The sequence below is a fragment of the Lathyrus oleraceus genome, chromosome 1, assembly GCF_024323335.1.
Source record: "Lathyrus oleraceus cultivar Zhongwan6 chromosome 1, CAAS_Psat_ZW6_1.0, whole genome shotgun sequence".
NCBI classification, from domain to species: domain Eukaryota; kingdom Viridiplantae; phylum Streptophyta; class Magnoliopsida; order Fabales; family Fabaceae; genus Lathyrus; species Lathyrus oleraceus.
Genome location: NC_066579.1, coordinates 299,204,674 through 299,229,769, shown reverse-complemented (window position 1 = coordinate 299,229,769; position 25,096 = coordinate 299,204,674).

Sequence of the window (25,096 nt, the reverse complement as noted above, 5' to 3'; positions counted from 1 at the left end):
GATATGTTCATCTTAACCGATGACGGATATTCTTCCTTTGAGTTTGTCCTTGATATGTTCACTTTAATCAGTGACGGATATTCTCTCTCTTTGGTCTTTTGTCCAATAACCGGTAGTTGTAAATCCTATTGTGGCTTTTCCCCAGCAGGTTATTCTTACCCAGTAACTAGTAATGAATACACCTTCTGGTTGCCCTTAATGAAGCATCCTTGATATGTTTACCCTAACCGGTAACAAATGTCCTCTTTGACACATTTTGTTATCTCCTTACCCAGTAATCGGTAGTGGATAATATATTTTTGTTACTCTTGTGTTGCAATTATTTTCTTCCCTAGTTAAGTTTGGGTGTGTATTTCCTCAGTGAAATCATCGTTTCCTGTTTGGATCGAGTACTTCAGTTTTGTCCTGATTTACCCGTTTCCCCTGAAGACTTTTCCCTTATTCTCGACTGGGTCTTTCCATTGATTTATTTTCATGGAATCCCTCGTGTTACCCAGCAGTTTTAAGTCGTAGCCTGGCCTACGCACAACTTTTATCCCCTAGAGTCTCTGTCTCCCCAGTGAGTTTTCCTTAGGGAATGCATTATGCTCTTGCGGACTTTCAGTCTCTTCGAATTATTTTCCTTTGTGGCAACATTTTCCCCACATAGATTATTTTTAACATTTCATATCATATGCATCATGAGGTCTCTTAGGGACCAAAATTTGCTTCTATGTTGTTATTTAAGTCCATTCTACTGAGTCGATACAAAGATTTTAACCTTCATCTCCTCAGTTAGAACGTCCTTAAATAGGGGCAGCTGTAAGACCCTAATTTCGACCCTAAGATCCCTCATGATATCTCATCATATGTATTAGCATTGGGATCACACATTGGCATCCTCCCTTCCCCTCATTCATTGGGTTTGCATTGGGAGAGATCACCAAGCACTTTTGATTGTATCATACTTCATTTTTCTTTATTTTTACTAACCAAAATACCAAAAATATGTCAATGTATAGTTTGTTGTTTTTGTAGGTAGTGTACATGCTCACATGTGCTCTATCAAGATCATATCTAGGAATTTAGTGTCATATATAGATCCCCATGATCTTCACATGTTATTTTGATCAAGAGATCATCAAGAGTTTAGAGTTTCTTTGTCTTGGAAACCCTAATTCATCTAGGTATCTTGTGTGACTTCTTCAACACGTTTATTCAACAAATTGATCAAATATTTCAAAGGATACTTCACATTACATCATCTTATGCATATATGATCCTCCATGAGTCCCAAAAGTCAAGGTAATATCAAGCTAGCAAGTTGGTTCATGGTGGTTGACCAGAGAAAGTCAACTGGTCAAAACTGGGGTTCTCTAGACCCTATCTCCTACAATTTTCGTCATATAAAAATGATTCCAAGAGAAACTTTACTCTAAATGACATTACAAACAACTTTCATGTTAAGGTCTAGATCTAGTTTCTCTTGGAATGTCATTTTTTATGATGAAAGATTATAGGTCATTTGGTCTAAACCCTAGTTTGGAGGTCAACATCCCAAGACTATAACTTGCTCATTTTTTATGAGATGAAAGCCATTCAAATTGCATGATCAAATTAAAGACATACACTTCAACTTTAATGTTTGGATAAAGTTCAAATTCAACTTTAAAATGCATATTCCAATTGAAAACGTTATAGGTCATTTTGGGCCAATACCATTGAACTAGTGACTTTCCTCAACTTCTAAAATGCATAACTCCCTCATGCCAAATCCAAATGAGGTAAAATTTGTGACAAAATTGAAGAGGTTTGAAAGATATACAACTTTTATGAAGGAACGTTTCTCATTTGAAGTCCATAGAAAAAGTTAGTCAAGGTGGAAGAAGTGAACATTTGACTTGGGACTTAGAAAATTTTCAAATATATTTGATTTCCCAAACTTCCACCTCAAAATTCATCATGATCCAAGCTTCAAATGAAAAAGTATTTAACATGAAAGTTGTTCCCCTTTACCTCACCTATCCAAAACATCCAAGATCATCTCATTTGGGTTAAATTTGAGGGACTTGCGCATGGCTTCATTATGGGAAGTGTTTTGCAAAGATTGGGCTTCACATGATCATTTCCTTTTGCAAACTTCCACGTGATGATTTCAGAACACTTTGTACATGAATTGGGAGTGGATTGCATCATCCTTAAGACACAAATCATTGCCCATGCACCCATGCAAGGAGGTTTCTAATTTTGTCAAATTTTCAAGTTGTGCAAATATCAAGTGCATTGCCTATTTAAACAAGCTTAAGGCTTTAGATTCATCACCAACACCTTGCCCAAGCTTTGCTAGACCATTTCAAACCCTCACTTCCATAGAATTTATGAAGGTTTCTCTTGAAATCGAGCTTGAACTTCATCTTCTGTTTGGAAGTTCAAACTCCAGAAATTCACTTCCCTTTTCATCTCATTTGGGTTCTACAAGCAAGAGGAGGAGAAAGCAATCAAATCCAGATCAAGATCAAGTGGAATTAGATCAACTCGAAGGTGATTTTTCATAAACTTCTTCTCTTCGATTCTCTCTTTATTCTCCATTATTCTTGTTAATTTTTGGTTTGCTGAAATCCTACCAATGTAGGCAACAAGATTGAGTTGCTTTGAGGTCAAATCGAAGCAACTCAGATCATGATCCTCAAAATTCAATTCTCTGTATCTTTTCATATACTTGGATTTAGACAAAATTGAGGCAGATTCGAGCTCATGGGCATTTTTTCTTTAAATCCATGTCTTGATTTTTCATTTTGGTGATGGTTGAAGGTGGACCAGTCCGGTGAGGTCCACAAGAGAAGAAGATCGGAGCTCTGGCTCCGGCGATGTGTTGGAAGCATCTCAACCATAGGATCCATTTAAACTGTGTTAATCTTGGGCGTTGCTTCTGATTACCACACGTGCATCTCATTTGACTTAGGCATATGTGGAACGCGCGCTTTGATCCATCTGATCTGCCACCTCAATTAATGAGGGAGATCAGATGGTCCACATTTTTTTGATTTTTCTGAAATTTCTTTTAATTGCTTTATTTTCATTAATTCATATTAATTTCATTATTGATCCAAAAAATATGGGACTTTCACCAAAAAAATTCAAATATTTTTCTCTTTCATTTTTTGAAATAAAATTATTTTTTAGATCAATATTGATATTTTTCATGATTTAATTGTTTTTGTGCATATTTTTAATTGTTTAAAAATACTTCTGACTTTTCAAAAATGATGAAATTTTGTCTCCAAGGTCCTTTGACCTTGTTTGACCTATGATAAATCTCTTGGATATTTATTTGGTGTTTTGAAAAGAGGTTTTAGGTTTTTGATCAAACATAATTTAATTTAATGCATTTTAATTTGATTTTTAATTGTTTAATTGTGTAGAAATTATGTTGAGCCATTTTTATTGACTTGTGAAGTTTGACTATGTGCTTGGGCCTTGGTCAAAATTGATTTGACTTTTGTTGGAATAAAATCATTGGATTTAGGGGATTGATAAAATATACATTTCATCTCTCAAAATGAATGAATGATTTTAATTTGATAAAATTCCTCCCATGACGAATTTGTGTTTGTCTCATTTCCCCTCCCTCTTCATCTTCAATCTCTTTCTATCCCATCTCTCTCATTGACCAATGACATCTCAATATCCTAAGGCTAATTGGTTCATCAATAACTTTGTGTTAGATGAACCATTACAAGTATGGATGAGATTAGGTCCATCCTTTGATCATTTTCTTTTTGTGTATGGTATGTTTTAGGAGTATGGTTAATTATACCATATCTCTAACATGCATTAACACCAAACTTTCTATTTCCCGACCTCAGATAGTTGTGACTTCTATATAAGTCTAATTACGATTGCTTAACATAGCGCTAAATTTTGACCCAAAGGCATAACATTCTAGTAAGTGAGATTGTAAGTCTCCCCCCTTTCAAGGTATTGTATGGAAACTTGGCATTTTTTCCTTCCTTTGGAAGATGTCTTGGTTCAAGGATCCATGCTTGTGAATAGAGGGTTGAGTGTTCTCCAAAGAATGACTTAAACAATTGAAAAGCAAAACTCCACTAACATCTAATCAACTAACATTTGACTAACTTTTAATTTCAAGTCATTTACTTTATGCACTTTAAATTCAAGCTATTTATCATTTACCATTATACATATCATTTAACTTGTTTATTTTAATGCCATTTTTCCTTTTCCTCACTTGAGCCATATATTGTGATTGTATATATTTATTTCTATATTTTGTTTGAGCTTGTGGTCTTAGGACCTTAAAATACCTAATAAACAACAAAACCCCCCTATAAATGGTTGTGTGGACTGTTGGATTTGATCCGAGCTTTGGACTTAGAATTAGGCAACATTCCCTACGCAAAAGAACTTGGCCAATGCCAACATTTCTGAAACCAAGTTCTTGTGATGTGAATTCTCATCTGATGCAAGTATTGATATCCATTTGAGTTCATCTGCTACATGGTGTTAATGATTTTGAACCTGGATCTAATGCCTTATTCTGAGTCATTCAAGGAGTACGTCATCTGACACATGGGGAAGATTATGACGAAGAGTATGAAGTTGTTAGCTTGAATGTGTCTATCTTTATTTGATGCCTTGCTCTTCATTGTGCTACTTGCTTATTAATATTTCTTGATTTAAAGTCCAAAGGAAAAGTGGGTTTCTATATGACATTCTTGTCTATTTGATTGCATCCCATTGGTCAGATCTTTTCAACTCTTAACTTTTAATTTTTGTTTAGGATTAGTCTCTTCATCTCTTCCCATTTCTTAAATTTCAAATCTCTCCCCCCTTTAGGACACTTTGGGTGCTAACACCTTCCCTATGTGTAACCAACCCCCTTACCTATAATCTCTGGAATTTTATTAGTTTTGATTTGAAAACTTCTTATCTTTGGGTTTTGTTCTTACTTTTCCCCTTTCCTTTGGAAACAATAAAAGCACGGTGGTGACTCTGGTTTTGTTAACGTTAAGCCTATCCATAGCTTAATGGTCATGAATTTACCGCTACACTCACCATACTGTGTATTGCTTTGCAACTCCTCAGCAAATTGAAGAGATAAAATTCTTAAAGCAAAATAACCCCTACTCTAACACTTACAATCCAGGTTGGAAGAATCATCCAAAATTCTCCTGGAAAGATCAGAAAGGGAATGTTCCACAACAAGGTCAAGGTCTATATCAGACTCAATATCAACAATAGCAGCAACAACAAGCTCCAAGGAAAGCAGGCTGGGAGATTTCCATTGAAAACATGGCCGCTCAAAATAGGCATTTCGAAGAAGAAACTAGAAATAATAAGAAAAACACCATTGCATCTCTAAAGAATCTTGAAGTTCAGTTGGGTCAGATAGCACAATAACTAGCAAGTTCTCGAACACCAGGTTCCTTACCAAGTGAAATAGTTCAAAAATCGAGAAATCAAGAGAATATTAGTACTGTCACAAAAAAAAGGCCGCTAAAAAGAAAAAAGTTATATCACCGGCCAAGCCAACTGAAGAGGAAATTACAAAGGAGACTAAATCAGTGATTAAGTTGCCCTACCCTCAAAGAGAGACAAAGAAGGAACAAGCGAGTCAGACTTGGAGAAATTCATAACAATGTTTAAAAAGGTCAAGGGTCATATGTCTTTGTTTGAATCATTCGAAAGAATGCCCATGTACAAGAAGTTAATGGAAGAGGTAATGGCCGAAAAGAAACCAACAATAGAAGAACTGGTAGCCTGGAAGGAAAAGTATAGTGCAAACTCACTAGGGCATAAAGTTCCTAACAAACAAAAGGATCCGGGAACGGTAACAATACCATGCACAACTAATGAAAGAACCTTAAAAAATGTACTAATAGATTCTGGAGCTAGTGTGAGTCTGATGCCATTATCAATCTATCACAGGTTCGGTATTAAAAATGTCAGTGATACAAAGACCAATATGAAGTTTGCGGATCACTCAAGGAAGGATGCATATGGTATAGCGGAAGATGTACCAATAACAATAGAGGACTTGAGTTTTCTATTTGATTTTGTAATCCTAGACATGCCTGAAGATGACGAGGCACACATCATTCTGGGTTGACCTTTCATGCAGACAAGTCGATGTAATCTCAACATGGACCAGGGCACATTAACCTTGAAATTTCGTGACAAATAAATAACATTGAATGCTATTGAAGACCAGGAGCTAGAGGAAGATACATAATCTCACTATCAATTAGGCTTAATTAGGATAGAGATGAGAATGCAAAGTAACATACCAACATCAGAGAAATATACAGGAAGGCCCTCTCGACTCTCACCATTGCCATTAGCCACCTTGAATGGAAATACTCCCATCTCCATTCCAAAAACCAAGAGAAAGAAAAGAAAACGAAAACAAGGTAAGAAGATGGAGGTTAAAAAGGACTTGTGGTACAAAGGAATCCATACTGATGAAAGAGACAGCTTCCTAGTTTTGGACAAGAGGTGTAGAAAGGTTTGGAGGCTGAAGTACCCCCAATAACAAGGGGAATGAACCATCGAGCCATTGATTGCGACTTTGGTAAGTCTGTGTGAATCATGGTCTGAGGTTACTATGTAAATCTAAGGCGAATGAATGTTCTAAGATTGGAGGGATGAAGAGAAATAACTATAGGATAGAATAAAGATAAAGATATAAGATATAGGGGATATCGGTATGTAATACATCAAACCTCGGGATTCGATAGATGGTTCGTGTAATCTTATTGGTTAAAATATTCTTCAGTAGAAATTATTTATAGAAAGGACTTAGCCTCACACTCTCGTTTTATTGATTTCGACCATACTCCTAAACCAGAATGCTTGGCTCTCGCGGTCTCATTTTGAATATAAAAGTACTTTTTGAATATAGATAAAGTCTAATTAATCCTAAAGCGCTCTCGCTGTATTTAGGATAAATGTCTAGTTTCAGCTATCCGGTTAAAATCTCAAACTCTCGTTTTTATTGATCGTAACCTTAGTTTATTTTGTACTCTCGTACGAAAAACAGTTTGATTAAATTAAGAAACTAAAACCGGAAAAATAAGTTTTAATAAAAACTAACACCAATTATTTATTGAATCACGTCGTTTCGACGGTCTTTACATGCAGATCCTTAAGGGTTTAGCCGGACATAGATCCGGTGACAGACATGGAAATTGGGGAATTAAACATACAGTAAGGCATAAATAAATAATAAACCTTGATTGCAATTTAAGAACTGGAATTGAATCTTGAATCTTCGATTAAATAATTCTGGCATGCTTTGGCAATGAATACCTCTTACAATTGAATCCCAAAAGCGTGAAAAATAATAAACCGTAATAGTCCCCAATGTGGAGAAACTATCAATTTTACAATGGTAAGAAACTGCCTAGAAAACTAAAAGAAAAATAAAGTTGAACAAAAATTATGCGTAAGCTAAAAACTGGAAGAAGAGTGATTGTTGGTATTCTGAATAGTCGCTTTTTATATCCTTTTCATATTCCTCAAATGTAGCAAGAGTGGTGGAAACCGTGGCGAAAAAGGGGGCGAAAAATTAGGAATAGTTGAGAGACTTGGTTGTGGCGGTTGCCACAACCCTAAATCCATGATAAGTGGAGAGCGCCACTCTTGTAGCAACTGCCACCCAACTTTTCAAGGGCTGGTGGCGGGCGCCACCTCCCTTGTGGCCCAATGTGGCGGGTGCCACATCCTTTGGTTAATGGACGCCACAAGCCCATGTGCTTTGGTGGCCCATTATCCCATTGGATGGTTCATTTTCTTCTCTTTTCTTGCCTTTTTCTTTCCTTTTTTCTATTTCCCATTTTTCTTACGATAAACCTTTTATTCGGTGAATACCTGCAAATAAACATAAAATATTGTGTAATAAATAGTGTTAATCGAGTAAAAAGCAGTGCATATAGAGCCAAAAATATGATACGTTTTCGCGTTATCAAACTCCCCCATACTTAAACCTTTGCTTGTCCTCAAGCAAATGCCGCATACATGAAAAAGATTTGTAAAGTATTTGCAACATATATTATCAAGACTCGTGGAAAACACAGTTGCACTCGGATACTCATTCTAGTCCATAAACTTTACTTTGGTTCATATTTGTATTAACAGGTACTCACTTCCATACTAAGGGTATCGTTAGAACACAAACTCGCAATGTTGCAACCATAAGTCTCCCTCCTATACAAACCAATCTGAATCATGTTGTCATGCCTAAACCTACCTTACTAAACCTTCTTTTTATCCTTTTTCATTCTGGCGCAATCACATTAAGCCCATTATCCTTTCACATTCATAGCAAGATAGTCTGTTAGTGATTATGATCTCATCATTATTTCTTTCTTTCTTTTTCGCACTTTGGCTCAAATAACATTTGAAGCTGGTTATACCGTTGGGCTAAATGACCGGGTGAGGGTCACCTAACTTAGAGGGAACAATGTTTTTCATACATTTTGTAATCTTTTCTTCTTTTAAGCCTAAAAATCATACACTTATTTGCATCGACTTCTTGCGTAGTGTGTGCTTAGGATTATGCTGACTGCTAGATAAACTACTTAAGAAATATTAAAGGATTGAATTTAAGGCTATGTCATGACAAGTACTCAAATCGATCTAATACTTGGGAGATTTAAGGTGCTAAAGTGACACCGATCTTATAAAGCTTTTCCAAATCTCTACAATTCAACCTCAATTTGGTTTATAGTTCAGAATTTTCAAAAGATGCACTTTATTTCTAAGTCTAGATTTTTGCAAAAAAATTGTTTGGCTCAAGTAAATAGGAGAATTAGTAAACAGCGGAAACCACACATAAAGACTTGACAACACATTGATATTTAACTCGACTGACACTTTAACAAGAATTAAAATAACCATAAAAAATTATAAAGTACCAAAAAAGAAATGGCAATAATATAAATCTAACTAGAAAGCGATAAATAAAAAAAGGTAAAGCTTCCTCCCCCATATTTAAATCTTACATTGACCCCAATGCAATGATGTAAGATAGGAAACAAGGGTAGAACCTGGTTTATTCTGCTACTGACGCCTTCTGCCACGTGTACGTGGACGTCCACCATTCCTTGGCTGGTGAGGTGGCGTATAGTTCTGGAGATCTTTCACACACATTGTCAGTGTTGCTATTTCATCGATCAAGCCAGACATGTTTTATTTGGTCCTGAAGGCATAGTCGTGTTGATCATGCTGCATTTGGCATAGGATTTGCATCATTTCAGTTTGTTGAGCTCCCATGGTTTGGAGCTGTATGTCTCGCTGGGCATCTAATTCTCTATGTCGCAGCAGTTCAACATAGATCTCTTCAAGAATGGCTGGTGCCACATTTCTTCTTGGTCTCTGACTGGAAGATGTACCTGCAACATTTTCAAATGAAGTGTGTGCGGTGTGCGGGTCAGTAGCGGGAGCAGTTTGCTCCGGAATGTGATCCTCATCGGTGTCCACGCCAGCAACTACATTCTTAGGAATATGCGCGGGGACTTGGTTAGGCACCGGATCATTTGTATAACAGTAATTATCTGGGTTGCGCAAATCTGTGTGAATTGGATTTGGGAGGATAAATTCTTGTAACACATTATTAGCACTTATTAAATTAACTTTACTGTCACTCCTTCATTTTACTAGTTTCATGCTTCTTGCCATGTCAATGTCAATGGCATGATGCGGGAGCGGGGTTAGTCTGGATAATTTTTCTTCGAGTCCTAGGACTCTGGCTATGGAGATTATTAAACCTCCAAAAATAATCGGGCCTCGCTTCGCATTGACAATGGCTTGCATGTGAGATAGCATAAACGGGACGGTATTCACCTTTTGTGGCAAAAATGTGGCGAACAAATAAAAGAGTTCTTTTTCATTCACCTTGTTAGAATTTGCTCGGCCAAAAATGGTACATGCCAATATTTGGCGGAAATATCGATTAGCTAGATTTTGAATTAAAGTGGCTATGTTTCCCTCAAAACTATGGGTTACTGTACCGGTTATTTCCCTCCAAAATGGTTGGAAGGCGCGTTGCCAACCATCAGTGTCGGGGACCTCACTTACTGCACCATCCCCATGGGGAAAATGTAGCAGGTCCGCTAATTGGGAAAATGTAAGGGCGTATTCGAAGTTAAATAAGTGAAACTGGACAGTCCCACTGGAGCAGTTTGTGTTGGGTGTGGGACTAAAGATTAATGAGCTTAGGAATTCTAATGTTAGTTGAGCATAGACAAGGTCCTTGAGAGATAGAAAATAATTCAAATTTAAAATGTCTAGCATATAGTTAACATTATCTTGAATTCCTAAAGCATATAAATAGTGTTCATCGGTATACCTTGTTGATTCGATCTTTATGGCGCTTAGAGATGTGTATATCTCTTCTTGTAATTCGCCCGACTCGCTGTTTCTGAACACTATTTCGTATTGCCTCATATGTGCCATAATGGATTTTACACCTCTTGTGTGATATAGTGAGAATAGAGAAAGAGAGGAGAGAAATATGTGAATGAGAGTTGTGAATTGTTTACGTAATGTGGGTGGTTTATATAGAGGCGAAGGTGGTTGGAAAATTAATTGGTAGATAAATAGCATTAATCATATTCAATGCCTTGGTCCACGAGATTTGAAAATTGGTTGAATGGCATTAAGCATTGAATGCATGCAAGGAACATTACAATAAATGTGAATAAAGGTGAGTTGAATGGACCAAAGCACACAGCATGCGCGTGCAGGCTTGTGTAGTGGCCTGCACCACTTTTGGTGTGTGTGGCGGACGCCACTAGGGCCCTGTGGCGGGCGCCACAACCCTCACATGGGCGCCACAACTGTGTGTGGCAGGCGCCACATGCAATGTGGTTTCCCATGCGTGTGCTTTTATTTTTTTCTTTGACCATGCAATTTTTTAATTTACCAATAATATAGTGTGCAGGAATAGAAGAACATGATACATTGGAATGGAATTTAATAACAAAATTGACGAATGAAAGAATCGGGTAGAGGACAAAAGATGAAATAATATGTCTACTGGAATAAAAGGTAATAAAGTAATTAAATAAATTCCAATGTGTAAAAGTAAATAACAATAAAATTCCAACATGAAAATAAAATAAAATGAAAGTCAGTAAATCGGTAACTCTATAGTAAATCAGCCATTACAGCGACTGCTGGTAGGAGGAGCGAACGAGTAAAAGTGCTGGTAAATGTGATCCAGGTTCTTTGTCACTACACCCATAAAGCCGTGGAATTCCACGCGGAGGGTGCTCAACTCGCCTCTCAGTTTGGCGACATTTGTCTGAACAACTTCGATGGTAGCAGCATGACCAGTGAGAGGTGTAACAGGTAAAACTGGGGCATGTGATTCAACATCAGAGAGATAATTGTCAAAGTGGTCTTAGATTTGGGGTGTCTCTGGTGGAGAGGGTGGTGCATCTGGTGGTCCATCCAAATCATAGAGCCAATTGTTCATATCATGTACACTCGTCCTAGAATCTGGCAGGGTAAACAGGTGTACTACTTCGCGGTTGATTAGCAGTTCAAACACATCTGGACCTAGGTTTCTAATGATACCGGTGTTGAAGCAAAAGTCAATATTCATTGGTCGTATTCCACCTAAAAGGGTGAGATTAATAAGTGGTTGTCTCGGTCCGATGACATTTTCTATCATGGTTACTAAACCTCCCACTAAGATTGGTCCATAGTCCTCTTGTGCCATACGGTACATATTAGCTATCATAAATGTAGCAGCGTTAACAGGTCGCGCCTGTGATGCGTAGTAAATTATGAAAAGTTCGTCTTTGGACATAAAGGTTCTGTTTTGTTCCTTTCCAAACAAGGTGTAAGCTAGGATCTTATGAAAGTAACGAATCGCAGGGTTATGGATATTCTCTGAATGCATAAGGTCTGGCTCGGGGTGGTCGTTACCTATGATGCTACCCCATAAGAGATCTAATGATGGTCTACCATGCACAACTAATGAAAGAACCTTAAAAAATGTACTAATAGATTCTGGAGCTAGTGTGAGTCTGATGCCATTATCAATCTATCACAGGTTTGGTATTAAAAATGTCAGTGATACAAAGACCAATATGAAGTTTGCGGATCACTCAAGGAAGGATGCATATGGTATAGCGGAAGATGTACCGATAACAATAGAGGACTTGAGTTTTCTATTTGATTTTGTAATCCTAGACATGCTTGAAGATGACGAGGCACACATCATTCTGGGTCGACCTTTCATGCAGACAAGTCGATGTAATCTCAACATGGACCAGGACACATTAACCTTGAAATTTCGTGACAAATAAATAACATTGAATGCTATTGAAGACCAGGAGCTAGAGGAAGATACATAATCTCACTATCAATTAGGCTTAATTAGGATAGAGATGAGAATGCAAAGTAACATACCAACATCAGAGAAAGATACAGGAAGGCCCTCTCGACTCTCACCATTGCCATTAGCCACCTTGAATGGAAATACTCCCATCTCCATTCCAAAAACCAAGAGAAAGAAAAGAAAACGAAAACAAGGTAAGAAGATGGAGGTTAAAAAGGACTTGTGGTACAAAGGAATCCATACTGATGAAAGAGACAGCTTCCTAGTTTTGGACAAGAGGTGTAGAAAGGTTTGGAGGCTGAAGTACCCCCAATAACAAGGGGAATGAACCATCGAGCCATTGATTTCGACTTTGGTAAGTCTGTGTGAATCATGGTCTGAGGTTACTATGTAAATCTAAGGCGAATGATTGTTCTAAGATTGGAGGGATGAAGAGAAATAACTATAGGATAGAATAAAGATAAAGATATAAGATATAGGGGATATCGGTATGTAATACATCAAACCTCGGGTTCGATAGATGGTTCGTGTAATCTTATTGGTTAAAATATTCTTCAGTAGAAATTATTTATAGAAAGGACTTAGCCTCACACTCTCGTTTTATTGATTTCGACCATACTCCTAAACCAGAATGCTTGGCTCTCGCGGTCTCATTTTGAATATAAAAGTACTTTTTGAATATAGATAAAGTCTAATTAATCCTAAAGCGCTCTCGCTGTATTTAGGATAAATGTCTAGTTTCAGCTATCCGGTTAAAATCTCAAACTCTCGTTTTTATTGATCGTAACCTTAGTTTTTTTTGTACTCTCGTACGAAAAACAGTTTGATTAAATTAAGAAAATAAAACCGGAAAAATAAGTTTTAATAAAAACTAACACCAATTATTTATTGAATCACGTCGTTTCGACGGTCTTTACATGCAGATCCTTAAGGGTTTAGCCGGACATAGATCCGGTGACAGACATGGAAATTGGGGAATTAAACATACAGTAAGGCATAAATAAATAATAAACCTGGATTGTAATTTAAGAACTGGAATTGAATCTTGAATCTTCGATTAAATAATTCTGGCATGCTTTGGCAATGAATACCTCTTACAATTGAATCCCAAATGCGTGAAAAATAATAAACCGTAATAGTCCCCAATGTGGAGAAACTATCAATTTTACAATGGTAAGAAACTGCCTAGAAAACTAAAAGAAAAATAAAGTTGAACAAAAATTATGCGTAAGCTAAAAACTGGAAGAAGAGTGATTGTTGGTATTCTGAATAGTCGCTTTTTATATCCTTTTCATATTCCTCAAATGTAGCAAGAGTGGTGGAAACCGTGGTGAAAAAGGGGGCGAAAAATTAGGAATAGTTGAGAGACTTGGTTGTGGCGGTTGCCACAACCCTAAATCCATGATAAGTGGAGAGCGCCACTCTTGTAGCAACTGCCACCCAACTTTTCAAGGGCTGGTGGCGGGCGCCACCTCCCTTGTGGCCCAATGTGGCGGGTGCCACATCCTTTGGTTAATGGGCGCCACAAGCCCATGTGCTTTGGTGGCCCATTATCCCATTGGATGGTTCATTTTCTTCTCTTTTCTTGCCTTTTTCTTTCCTTTTTTCTATTTCCCATTTTTCTTACGATAAACCTTTTATTCGGTGAATACCTGCAAATAAACATAAAATATTGTGTAATAAATAGTGTTAATCGAGTAAAAAGCAGTGCATATAGGGCCAAAAATATGATACGTTTTCGCGTTATCAAACTCCCCCATACTTAAACCTTTGCTTGTCCTCAAGCAAATGCCGCATACATGAAAAAGATTTGTAAAGTATTTGCAACATATATTATCAAGACTCGTGGAAAACACAGTTGCACTCGGATACTCATTCTAGTCCATAAACTTTACTTTGGTTCATATTTGTATTAACAGGTACTCACTTCCATACTAAGGGTATCGTTAGAACACAAACTCGCAATGTTGCAACCATAAGTCTCCCTCCTATACAAACCAATCTGAATCATGTTGTCATGCCTAAACCTACCTTACTAAACCTTCTTTTTATCCTTTTTCATTCTGGCGCAATCACATTAAGCCCATTATCCTTTCACATTCATAGCAAGATAGTCTGTTAGTGATTATGATCTCATCATTATTTCTTTCTTTCTTTTTCGCACTTTGGCTCAAATAACATTTGAAGCTGGTTATACCGTTGGGCTAAATGACCGGGTGAGGGTCACCTAACTTAGAGGGAACAATGTTTTTCATACATTTTGTAATCTTTTCTTCTTTTAAGCCTAAAAATCATACACTTATTTGCATCGACTTCTTGCGTAGTGTGTGTTTAGGATTATGCTGACTGCTAGATAAACTACTTAAGAAATATTAAAGGATGGAATTTAAGGCTATGTCATGACAAGTACTCAAATCGATCTAATACTTGGGAGATTTAAGGTGCTAAAGTGACACCGATCTTATAAAGCTTTTCCAAATCTCTACAATTCAACCTCAGTTTGGTTTATAGTTCAGAATTTTCAAAAGATGCACTTTATTTCTAAGTCTAGATTTTTGCAAAAAAATTGTTTGGCTCAAGTAAATAGGAGAATTAGTAAACAGCGGAAACCACACATAAAGACTTGACAACACATTGATATTTAACTCGACTGACACTTTAACAAGAATTAAAATAACCATAAAAAATTATAAAGTACCAAAAAAGAAATGGCAATAATATAAATCTAACTAGAAAGCGATAAATAAAAAAAGGTAAAGCTTCCTCCCCCATATTTAAATCTTACATTGACCCCAATGCAATGATGTAAGATAGGAAACAAGGGTAGAACCTGGTTTATTCTGCTACTGACGCCTTCTGCCACGTGTACGTGGACGTCCACCATTCCTTGGCTGGTGAGGTGGCGTATAGTTCTGGAGATCTTCCACACACATTGTCAGTGTTGCCATTTCATCGATCAAGCCAGACATGTTTTATTTGGTCCTGAAGGCATAGTCGTGTTGATCATGCTGCATTTGGCATAGGATTTGCATCATTTCAGTTTGTTGAGCTCCCATGGTTTGGAGCTGTATGTCTCGCTGGGCATCTAATTCTCTACGTCGCAGCAGTTCAGCATAGATCTCTTCAAGAATGGCTGGTGCCACATTTCTTCTTGGTCTCTGACTGGAAGATGTACCTGCAACATTTTCAAATGAAGTGTGTGTGGTGTGCGGGTCAGTAGCGGGAGCAGTTTGCTCCAGAATGTGATCCTCATCGGTGTCCACGCCAGCAACTACATTCTTAGGAATATGCGCGGGGACTTGGTTAGGCACCGGATCATTTGTATAACAGTAATTATCTGGGTTGCGCAAATCTGTGTGAATTGGATTTGGGAGGATAAATTCTTGTAACACATTATTAGCACTTATTAAATTAACTTTACTGTCACTCCTTCATTTTACTAGTTTCATGCTTCTTGCCATGTCAATGTCAATGGCATGATGCGGGAGCGGGGTTAGTTTGGATAATTTTTCTTCGAGTCCTAGGACTCTGGCTATGGAGATTATTAAACCTCCAAAAATAATCGGGCCTCGCTTCGCATTGACAATGGCTTGCATGTGAGATAGCATAAACGGGACGGTATTCACCTTTTGTGGCAAAAATGTGGCGAACAAATAAAAGAGTTCTTTTTCATTCACCTTGTTAGAATTTGCTCGGCCAAAAATGGTACATGCCAATATTTGGCGGAAATATCGATTAGCTAGATTTTGAATTAAAGTGGCTATGTTTCCCTCAAAACTATGGGTTACTGTACCGGTTATTTCCCTCCAAAATGGTTGGAAGGCGCGTTGCCAACCATCAGTGTCGGGGACCTCACTTACTGCACCATCCCCATGGGGAAAATGTAGCAGGTCCGCTAATTGGGAAAATGTAAGGGCGTATTCGAAGTTAAATAAGTGAAACTGGACAGTCCCACTGGAGCAGTTTGTGTTGGGTGTGGGACTAAAGATTAATGAGCTTAGGAATTCTAATGTTAGTTGAGCATAGACAAGGTCCTTGAGAGATAGAAAATAATTCAAATTTAAAATGTCTAGCATATAGTTAACATTATCTTGAATTCCTAAAGCATATAAATAGTGTTCATCGGTATACCTTGTTGATTCGATCTTTATGGCGCTTAGAGATGTGTATATCTCTTCTTGTAATTCGCCCGACTCGCTGTTTCTGAACACTATTTCGTATTGCCTCATATGTGCCATAATGGATTTTACACCTCTTGTGTGATATAGTGAGAATAGAGAAAGAGAGGAGAGAAATATGTGAATGAGAGTTGTGAATTGTTTAGGTAATGTGGGTGGTTTATATAGAGGCGAAGGTGGTTGGAAAATTAATTGGTAGATAAATAGCATTAATCATATTCAATGCCTTGGTCCACGAGATTTGAAAATTGGTTGAATGGCATTAAGCATTGAATGCATGCAAGGAACATTACAATAAATGTGAATAAAGGTGAGTTGAATGGACCAAAGCACACAGCCTGCACGTGCAGGCTTGTGTAGTGGCCTGCACCACTTTTGGTGTGTGTGGCGGACGCCACTAGGGCCCTGTGGTGGGCGCCACAACCCTCACATGGGCGCCACAACTGTGTGTGGCAGGCGCCACATGCAATGTGGTTTCCCATGCGTGTGCTTTTATTTTTTTCTTTGACCATGCAATTTTTTAATTTACCAATAATATAGTGTGCAGGAATAGAAGAACATGATACATTGGAATGGAATTTAATAACAAAATTGACGAATGAAAGAATCGGGTAGAGGACAAAAGATGAAATAATATGTCTACTGGAATAAAAGGTAATAAAGTAATTAAATAAATTCCAATGTGTAAAAGTAAATAACAATAAAATTCCAACATGAAAATAAAATAAAATGAAAGTCAGTAAATCGGTAACTCTATAGTAAATCAGCCATTACAGCGACTGCTGGTAGGAGGAGCGAACGAGTAAAAGTGCTGGTAAATGTGATCCAGGTTCTTTGTCACTACACCCATAAAGCCGTGGAATTCCACGCGGAGGGTGCTCAACTCGCCTCTCAGTTTGGCGACATTTGTCTGAACAACTTCGATGGTAGCAGCATGACCAGTGAGAGGTGTAACAGGTAAAACTGGGGCATGTGATTCAACATCAGAGAGATAATTGTCAAAGTGGTCTTAGATTTGGGGTGTCTCTGGTGGAGAGGGTGGTGCATCTGGTGGTCCATCCAAATCATAGAGCCAATTGTTCATATCATGTACACTCGTCCTAGAATCTGGCAGGGTAAACAGGTGTACTACTTCGCGGTTGATTAGCAGTTCAAACACATCTGGACCTAGGTTTCTAATGATACCGGTGTTGAAGCAAAAGTCAATATTCATTGGTCGTATTCCACCTAAAAGGGTGAGATTAATAAGTGGTTGTCTCGGTCCGATGACATTTTCTATCATGGTTACTAAACCTCCCACTAAGATTGGTCCATAGTCCTCTTGTGCCATACGGTACATATTAGCTATCATAAATGTAGCAGCGTTAACAGGTCGCGCCTGTGATGCGTAGTAAATTATGAAAAGTTCGTCTTTGGACATAAAGGTTCTGTTTTGTTCCTTTCCAAACAAGGTGTAAGCTAGGATCTTATGAAAGTAACGAATCGCAGGGTTATGGATATTCTCTGAATGCATAAGGTCTGGCTCGGGGTGGTCGTTACCTATGATGCTACCCCATAAGAGATCTAATTGATGGTCTACTAGCCTATCTTCCTGGGTGATGGTAAAGGTATCAGGTCCATGAGGGAAATCTAGGAGTTCAGCCATTTCTCTGTGGGTGTAGCGGTGATCCATATTAAATAACCTAAAGGTGATTAGGCCTTTGTTAAGTCCAATACCATGGTTTTGCAGGTGCACTAGGGAGCTTAGGAACTCTAAGGTCAACCTACTATAGGAACTAAATTTTCTCTTTATAGCAAAGGTGTCCCAGCCTAGTTGGTTAATTAGGAACGTAACATTGTCTCTTATACCTAACTTGGTCATAAAGCGTCCATCTGGGTATAAGGTTAGTGTCATTTTGAGCTCTGCCTCTAAAGACTATATCCATGTAATCTACTTGTTGCATTGTGATAGCCAGTAGCTAGATAAAATCAAGTATAGGATAGCATTAAGTTAGTAATGGTTAATAATACAGAAATGTACCGATTAACTTTATGAAAAATAAATAAAGAAGAAAACAAAGAAATGAAAATTAAGCAATAGTATTAATTATAAATTTATGATGAAATTAAATAGTTAAAAACAAAGTGTGGGTTGTATCCCACCAAGCGCTTTGTTTATTGTCGTAAGCTCGACAAAAATAGAATAGATGTTATTCTTTTGAATGAGCGTGAGGCTCTGCAAACTTAAGATTCACAATTAAGTCGTTTTTATCACCGTTGTGGTAATGTTTCAAACGTTGGCCATTTACTATGAATGGTTCGCTCGTTTTTCCTTTTATCTCTATTGCTCCGTTTGGAAAGATATTGGTAATTTCAAAGGGACCGGACCATCTAGAACGAAGTTTTCCGGGAAAGAGTCTGAGGCGGGAGTTAAATAGGAGTACTTTGTCGCCTTCCTTAAACTTTTTCCTTAATATGTGGTTGTCATGCCATTTCTTTGTTATTTCTTTATAGATTCAGGCATTCTCATACGCATCTACCCTAAGTTCTTCTAGTTCGTGGATATCTAATATTCTTTTCTCGCCTGCAAAAGTATAATTGAAATTAAGGGTCTTAATGGCCCAATATGATTTATGTTCTAATTCTACCGGCAGATGACATGATTTTCCATAAACTAGCTTAAAAGGTGTGGTTCCTATTGGGGTCTTATAAGCTGTCCTATATGCCCACAGGGCTTCTAGTAATTTTGAGGACCAATCTTTCCTAGAGGTGGAAACTGTCTTTTCTAAGATTTGTTTGATTTCTTGATTCGAGACTTCTACTTGCCCACTCGTCTATAGGTGGTAGGGTGTTGCTACGCGGTGCCGGACTCCATATTTCACTAATAGCTTTTCAAAAGTTCCTGAAATAAAATGGGAGCCGCTGTTACCAAAAGAAGATGGGAAAGGTCCCATAAAATCGATTCCCCAAACATCGAAGACTTCTACTTCCAAAATTCCTTTAAGCGGCATTTCATCACGTCTAGATATGTTGCCAGTGTGTTGACACCAGTTGCAATTTGTGATTGCGATGTGGACATATTTCCACGGAGTGGGCCAAAAGAGGCCGGCTTGCAAGATCTTAGCGCAAATCTTCTAGGTGCTTGCGTGTCCTCCGTAAGGAGCAGAATGACAGTGGGAAATGATGTTTTCTACCTCATCTTCTGGGACACATCGATGGAAAATGCCGTCGGCACCTCTCTTGAAAAGTAGAGGCTCATCCCAATATAAGTGTTTAAGATCGTGGAAGAATTTTTTATTTTGTTGGTAGGTCAAGTCTGGCGGAAGCACCCTAGCTGCTAAGTAGTTGACAAAGTCAGCATACCATGGTAATGTGGTTTGGGTGTAGATTGTTTCCACTACTTCGTTTGTTTTGGTATCCTTATGGGTTAACGCATCTTTAGTTGTACTGCTTTCCAATTGGGCTATGAGTCTTTCATACGGAAAGTCATCGATTATAGGCACTCGTTCAGGTTCAATACCTTCCATTCTTGACAAGTGATCGACCCCGACTTTTTCCGTGCCTCTTTTATCCTTGATTTCTAGGTCAAATTCTTGTAATAGTAATATCCACCTTAGGAGTCTTGGTTTGGTGTCTTTTTAATTTAACAGGTACCTAATTGCAGCATGATCGGTATAGATAATTATCTTTGCTCCTACTAGGTAAGAACGGAATTTATCCAAAGCGAACACTACAGCTAAAAGTTCCTTTTCTGTGGTGGCATAGTTCATCTGTGCAGGGTCTAGGGTTCTACTTGCATAGTATATAGCATGAAGTTTCTTGTCCCTTCTTTGTCCTAGGATTGCGCCTACAGCATAGTCACTAGAATCACACATAATTTCAAACGGTAATCTCCAATCGGGTGGTTGCATGATAGGTGCGATAATCAGAGTTGTTTTCAGTTGTTCAAATGCCTCTAGGCATTTGTCGTCAAAGATGAATTCAACGTCTTTCATCAATAGACCAGTCAACGGTTTTGTGATTTTTGAGAAATCCTTAATGAATCGCCGGTAGAAACCGGCGTGTACTAAGAAGCTTCTTATTTCTCTTACGGTTTCCGGAGGCTGGAGGTTTTGTATAACTTTTATTTTTTCCTTGTCGACTTCAATCCCCTTGTTGGATACTATGTGTCCGAGCACGATTCCTTGTCGGACCATGAAATGGCATTTTTCCTAAGTTAGCACTAGGTTCACTTTTACGCATCTTTTTAGTACCATTTCAAGATTTGATAAGCAGCCTTCAAAGCTCTGTCCACATACGGAGAAATCATCCATGAAGACTTCCATGATGTCATCTTTGAAATCTGCAAAAATTACCATCATGCATCTTTGGAATGTTGTGGGAGCGTTACACAGTTCGAATGACATTCTTCGGTAGGCAAATGTACCATAGGGGCGTGTGAAGGTCGTTTTCTCTTGGTCGTCGGGATGAATAGGAATTTGGAAAAATCCCGAGTAACCGTCTAGGTAGAAGAAGTGAGAATGCTTAGCCAATTGTTCAAACATTTGATCGATAAACGGTAAAGGAAAATGATCCTTCCGAGTGGCTTTATTTAATTTTCTATAATCAATACACATTCTACTTCCAATAACTACTCTTTGTGCTAAGGATTCTCCTTTTTCATTGTTAACAATTGTGACGCCTCCCTTCTTTGGTACGACATGTACTGGGCAAACCCATTGACTATCGGATATCGGGTAGATAATACCTACTTTTAACAGCTTTTGCACTTCTTTCTTTACCACATTGTAAGACCCCAATTTTGACCCTAATATCCCTCATGGCATCATAACATTGCATTTGCATTGCCTCAAGGATCAAAAGCATCTTGGTTCCCTTTACCTTTGGGTGGGACCTCTTGTGAGTGGTTTGAGATCACCAAGCATGCTTGAATTGTATATTATTGCTTTTCTTATTTTTTTTACTAACCAAAAGCACAAAAATATGTCACTAACATCTTTTGTTTATAGTTTGAGCAATCACAAGGTCAAAAGTTTCAAGGAGATCATTGGTGCAAAGATATGGCAAAGAGAAGAGGAAAGCAAGCATGGTAATGGTTCCCAAATCTTTCATCCATCAAATATGCCTCCCTAGCATCTCAATATATCATTTTGATCAAAGCAAGTTAAAGGGTTTGAGGTTTATCTCCCAAGGAAACCCTAATTCATCAGATCATCCACAATGCCTTGCTCTTGAAGCAACCTCAACCCATGGTCAAATACAATCAAGGGAAATTCTTTAATTCAAAATTTCATACATATTTGAACTTATTTGAGTGTCCTCAATCATCAATTCATCAAGATATGAGTCATGGACTTGAGAAGTTGATCAGTCAATTCATCTGACTATTTTGAAATGCACTGAGACCTAACTTTTTATGTGTTGGCCAAATGGAGATGATCCCAAAAGCAAAAATGTTCTTAAATATAATATGAACAACTTTCATGTTCATCAAAAATTGATTTGAAGCTTTGAAGGTCATCATTCATTCCAAGACATTATAGGTCATTTTGACTGAAACCCTAATTTTGGGACAACTTCCCAAGAACATAACTCATTCATTTTTTATGATTTTGAGGTGGGATCAAATGCATTGGAAATCTTAAGATGTTTACTTCAAATTTTATGTTGAACAAAATTTCAAAATCTCAAAGGAAATACATGTGATAATACAATACATTATAGGTCACTTTGGACTAAATGCATTGAAAGGCAAAAAAGTCCAACTTCAAGTGCACATAACGCCTTCATCAAAAATCCAAATGATGAAAAATTTAAGTCCATTTTGATTTTCTTGAAAAGATCTACAAATTTTATGTTGGAGGTTTTTTCATTTGAGTCTTTCATCATCAAAAAAGAGGGGCTTGAACATTGGCCAAATTTGGAAACCTTGCCTTTGCATGTTTTGCACCTTACACTTTAAACTCAAAATTCACTAATTTCCACACTTCAAATGGAGTTTTTCCCAACATAACATTTGTTCCTTACATCAAGACCTTTCCAACCATTACTCACATGCTCATGTTTGGATTTGGCAAATGGCATTTTCGAAGAGGAGAAGTTTTAGGCATAATTGTGCATAACATGTTGAAACTCATTACACAAGCCTATGCATTGCCAACTACACGTCCATTTCAGCTTAATTATACTTCAGATTGCATTTGGAAAGAAAGAATATGCCATTTACTACCTCAGTAAGAAGTTCACCGACTGAGAGACTCATTATTCTATGCTTGAGAGGACTTGTTGCGCATTGGCTTGGGTTGCTAAGCATTTGCGTTAGTATATGTTGAATCATACCACTTGGTTGATATCCAAAATGGATCCAATCAAGTATATTTTTGAGAAGCCTGCTTTAACTGGGAGGATTGCCCGTTGGCAGATGTTGTTATCTGAGTATTGTATTGAATACCGATCTCAAAAGGCAATTAAAGGTAGTGTCTTGGCTGACCATTTGGCTCACCAACCAATTGAAGATTATCAGTCAGTATAGTAAAATTTTCCTGATGAAGAGATCTTGTACCTAAAGATGAAAGATTGTGATGAACCATTCCTTGAGGAAGCGCCAGAACCTGGTTCCCGTTGGGGCATGGTATTTGATGGAGCTGTTAATCAGTAAGGTAATGGCATTGGGGAAGTGATTATTACTCCTCAAGGCACGCATTTTCCGTTTACAACTAGATTGACTTTCAAGTGTACAGATAATATGGATGAGTATGAAGCCTGGATTATGGGGCTTAAAGAGGCCATTGATCTCAAAATCAAGTATTTAGACGTCTATGGAGATTCAACTTTGGTTGTGAATCAGATCAAAGATGAATGCGAGATGAATCAACCCTCTTTGATACCATATAGAGATTATGCGAGGAGGATTTCAACGTTCTTCACGAAGGTTGAGTTTCATCATATCCCTCGAGTTGAAAACCGGATGGCAGATGCTCTTGCAACGTTGGCTTCAATGATCATGGTGAACTTTTGGAATGAAGTTCCCTATTTGACTGTGATGCATCTTGATAGGCCAACTCATGTGTTTGTTATTGAAGAGATCAAATATGAAAATCCGTGGTGTTTTGATATCAAATGTTTCCTCCAAAGTCAGATTTACCCGTCTGGGGAATCTTTGAAAGATAAGAAGATTTTGAGGAGATTAGCTGGCAATTTCTACCTAAATGATGATGGTGATGTGCTATACAAGAGAAATTTCGATATGGTCCTGCTCAGATGCATGGATAGACACGAAGCAGACTTATTGATGACTGAAGTCCTTGAAGGTTCCTTTGGTACTCATTCCAATGGGCATGTTATGGCAAAGAAGATATTGAGAGAAGGTTACTATTGGCTAACAATGGAATATGACTGTTGCAAGTTTGTGAAGAAATGCCACAAGTGTCAACTATATGCAGATAAGATTCATGTTCCTCTAACACTATTGAATGTCATTTCCTCCCCATGGCCCTTCTCCATGTGGGGAATTGATATGATTGGTATGATTGAGCCTAAAGCTTTAAAAGGACATTGTTTCATTCTGGTGGCTATTGACCTCTCTCTCATAGTCCACTGTACTTCTGTTTGGCCAAAGGAAGCAAGGAAGCAAGCTCAGATCACCACAATTCAAAGGTTCTCTTCAACTGGTTTTTTCTTCGAAACTCACTATTTCTTGACCTATTTGCTTGGATATTGTGTTGTCTGAAGTCCTCTCCATAGAGGCATCATTGTTATGCATTCAATTTTCAAAATCTAACAAGTTCATGATGAACACCATCAAGTTTCAACCTCTGATTTCTCTCACTATGGAGATCTAGAGTAGAAATGGATGGTACAGGGGTGATGTACATCACCCCAGCTTTAATTTGGTACCTAGATCGTGGATTTTGGTTGAGTTTGGAAGACCTGCAACTCTGGCCGGAGCTTGAGTGCTCGCCGGAGAAGACGGTGGCGCTGGCCACCGTCCACCATGATAGATTCAATCTGGATCGTTGGATGCATCTCCCACGTTTTAATCTCAGCCATGCATTTTGTTTACTTTCAATAATGCCACATGTTTCACATTGACTAAAGCCTACCATGGAAGCGCGCATGTGGAGCGTCTGATCAGCCACATCAATTAATGAGGCTTGATCAGACGCTCCTGGTTTTTTTGATTTTATTAATTTTTGATTTAGTTTCTTTTATTTCCTTTGTTTTCAAAAATGCATAACTTCTTTATTTTAAATCCAAAAAATATGGGACCATTTGCATTCTTCTCCAAATAATTTCTAGTTTCTAATTTTTATTTTTAATATTTTTTATTTTGTCATTTGATATTTTTTGTGAATTTTCTCTTTTCTGGTTATTTTTAATTCATTTTAAATAGCTTTTGATATTCAAAAAATACAAAAATATTTTCCTAACCTATTTGAATGATGATGGATCTATGAAAAATATTCTCATCAATTTTTTAATTGATTTGAGATTTATTTGAGATTTTAGTTCAATTAGGTTATTTTTATTCATTTTTAATTGATTAAAAATAGTTTCTGACTTTTAAAAATGCTGAAATTTTGTCAAATTT